The following is a 3,221-nucleotide window of genomic DNA, read 5'->3' on the forward strand; positions in this document are numbered from 1 at the left end:
ACATATGTATTTTACTGTCAGGTTCACTCAAAATATATCCTATCATCTTTCGATTAAAACTGGTAACATTTCAAAATATATGAATTTAATATAAATTTCTTTTACTAAAAAAATATTATTAATTACTCCATAGTTTGCTGGGTACAAATTAAATTGGCAATAAGGTGTATTATTAAAGCATTTTTTTAATGTGATTGGCTCAAATTTTCCATTAGCATATCTAGATGTTATATTGATAATGGTTAGAATTAATTTTATGTCATGTGAGTACGAGTCCTTTTTAGTGATATTTTTACATCGAAGGTGTTCCTTTCAGAACTGTTCACCTGCGATTATCATTTACAGTTTTACCTGTTGGGAGACATCTGTCCTGATGGTACACCAATGACATCTATCCCCATGGTACTTTGATACTTGTTGGAATCCTGGTTCCATTAGGGCCTCCATAGGTCTGCAAATATCATGGCACACGAAGGTCTACTAATATCATGGCGCATGTTAAAATTATAAGTTTGACATATCACTACAAATATCATGGCCACGTGGAATGATTCGTTGGAGGTGATTTTATTAATGCCCACGAGGGTTTTGTACCATGGTTATATCCAATGGCATCCTGACTATGCAATGGTCTTTGGGAATTTAGCAAGTGTTATTTATGAACAAGTTCAATTGGATTTGGCAATAACACACTACAAACAAGCTATCATCCTGGAAGAAGTTACAACTGGTTTGTTTGCTCCATATAGAAATTTGGAAACAACATAAAAAGAACAAGGTCATTATATGGAAGCAATTGCTTACATCATAATGAAGTTCTATGTATAGATCCTACGACAGTTGATGATATTGTTAATAGAAGAAATAAACTTAAAGAGGTTAGTCGAGTTAATGAAGAAATACAAGATTATATACATGCAGTAATAATTAGGCTTGCCATGGCAGAATGTCATGCCAACCTTGCTTCATCCTACAAGAATAGTTGTCTTGTTGAAGCTGCTATTAAGCATGGAAAATTTTAGGGGCTAATGTTCGCCCAGTGGGCTAATTTTCCATGATTTTTCCACAAAAAAGATTCGCCAATTTCCAATTTTATAAAAGACAATTCGCCCAAATTTTAGAATATAAAATTATTTTACCTTAAAAATCGCCAACATTATATAGAGACTATATATAAAATAATTATAAATTTGAATAATTTTAAAAATATATCAATAAACATTTACAATTTGCATATTAGGGATTAGTGAGATTCGCCAATGTTTTAAACTTCAAGTAAATTTTCCATCCTTAAAATTTTCCTTGCTATTAAGTGTTACAAGCAAGCTTTGTTACTACATCCTAATTTTCCAAAAGCAATGTGCAATTTGCTAGACACTTTGCAGTGTGTCTGTGATTGAGAGGATCGTGATAGTAAGTTTGTTGAAGTTGAGACAATTGTAAGGCAACGGATAAATATGTCATTTCTTCCAAGCGTGCAACCATTTCATGCAATTTCTTATCCCTTTAAACCAATGTTGACTTTAGAAATCAACCAGAAATATGCAGAGCGTTGCCTTCTTGTTGCATCTCGTTTTGGACCTCAGTTTTTTGGAAACCCTCCTCCTTTGCTTGTGAAAGGTGAGAGTGGCAGTGGAAGGCTTAAGGTGGGGTATGTTAGCAATGATTTTCGTAACCATCCAATTTCACACCTCATGGGTTTTGTTTTTGGTATGCACAATCAAGAGCACGTTGAGGTACTTTTCTATGCTTTGAGTCAGAGTGATGGTAGTGAGTGGTTACAACATATACAATTAGAGGTAGAAAACTTCATTGATGCTTATTCCCTTTCATATGATGTGATTGCACAGATGATATCTCAAGCTCATATTCAAGTTCTTATCAACTTGAATGGGTATATGAAGGGTGTTTGGAATGAAATTGTGGTAATGAAACCAATCCCCATTCAAGTTTCATATATGGATTTTCTTGGAACTACTGGTGCCAATTATATTGACTCTTTAGTGACATACGAGTTTGCTTCACCTACACATTATCACCTATCTATTCTAAGGAGCTTATACACATGCCACATTTTTATTTTGTGAATGATTACAAGCAGAAAAATCAAGATGCTTCAGAACCTCTATGCTAACCAAAGTGTTCAGATTATTGACCACTGAAAGAAAAAAAATTGTTTGTCTACTTTAATTAGTTGTACAAAATACATCTTGGTATATTCATAACATGGTGCAATATTCTAAAACGTGCACCAAATAGTGCTCTATGGCTTCTGAGGTTTCCTATTGTAGGAGAAAGCCGATCAAAAGCCTTTTCTTCTGCAAAGGGTATCGGACTTAACCATATTATTTTCAAAGATGTTGCAACCAAGAGTTAGCATATACGTCGTAGCTCATTGTTGATGTGTGCCTTGATACGTCATTATATAATGCACATACCACTAGCATTGATGTGCTCTGGGCTGATGTTCCAATTATAACTCTTCCACTTGAGAAAATGGCCATAAGAGTGGTGGGTTCTCTCTGCTATGCTACTAGATTCAGAGAAGAGATGGTTGAGAACAGTATGCAAGAGTATGACGAGAAGGCTATTAGTCTTGCCCAAAATCCTGCAAAATGTCAAGCTTTGACTACTAAAGTCAAATAAGCACATATGACATGTACATTATTTGACATTGTTGATTGGGTACGAAATCTTGAGAGGGCCTATTTTAAGATGTGGAATTTATACTGGATAGAGAAACATCCTTGACCCTTCAAAGTCATTGAAAATGGTAGTGATTTTCATTATGATCAATAATTTATATGTTGTACATATAAGGGTATACAATATTTTAAATTACGTATTTGAAAAGAGCTTCAAAATTTGGTCAAATTATAAAAACTAAAAAGGAAAATCTAACAACTTCTATTGATGGAGAATAAGAGCTTATCTAGAATAGGAGACATGCATTGTTCCTACTCTGGAAACTGTCTCTTGTCATCAACACCTTGCAAGTGTACTGGTGATACACGAGGTAAATATGCCTATGATGACAACGACCTGCTCACTCCTCTCATAGCTTATAATTGTAGCTCTTTGGATGGGAGGAAGAATACAATCAAGATAACAAAATTTAAGAAAAATGGCTCCAAAGGATTAATGTTCCTCGACTCCAAAATTCTCTCAAGAAGGAATTTGTTTATAGAATTCCACAAGATATCTCACAAGTGCAGAAGAAA

General features: G+C 34.3%; 1 pseudogene; it reads left to right on the forward strand.

Moving 5' to 3' along the window:
- The first annotated feature begins 534 nt into the window (after window positions 1-534).
- Window positions 535-2,799, forward strand: LOC149188012 (putative UDP-N-acetylglucosamine--peptide N-acetylglucosaminyltransferase SEC pseudogene; annotated as a pseudogene).
- Window positions 2,800-3,221: the final 422 nt, after the last annotated feature.

The sequence above is a fragment of the Pinus tabuliformis genome, chromosome 3_1 (genome assembly GCF_031772625.1).
Source record: "Pinus tabuliformis cultivar Carrire ecotype Pingquan chromosome 3_1, CPIR1, whole genome shotgun sequence".
Taxonomy (NCBI): Eukaryota; Viridiplantae; Streptophyta; class Pinopsida; order Pinales; family Pinaceae; genus Pinus; species Pinus tabuliformis.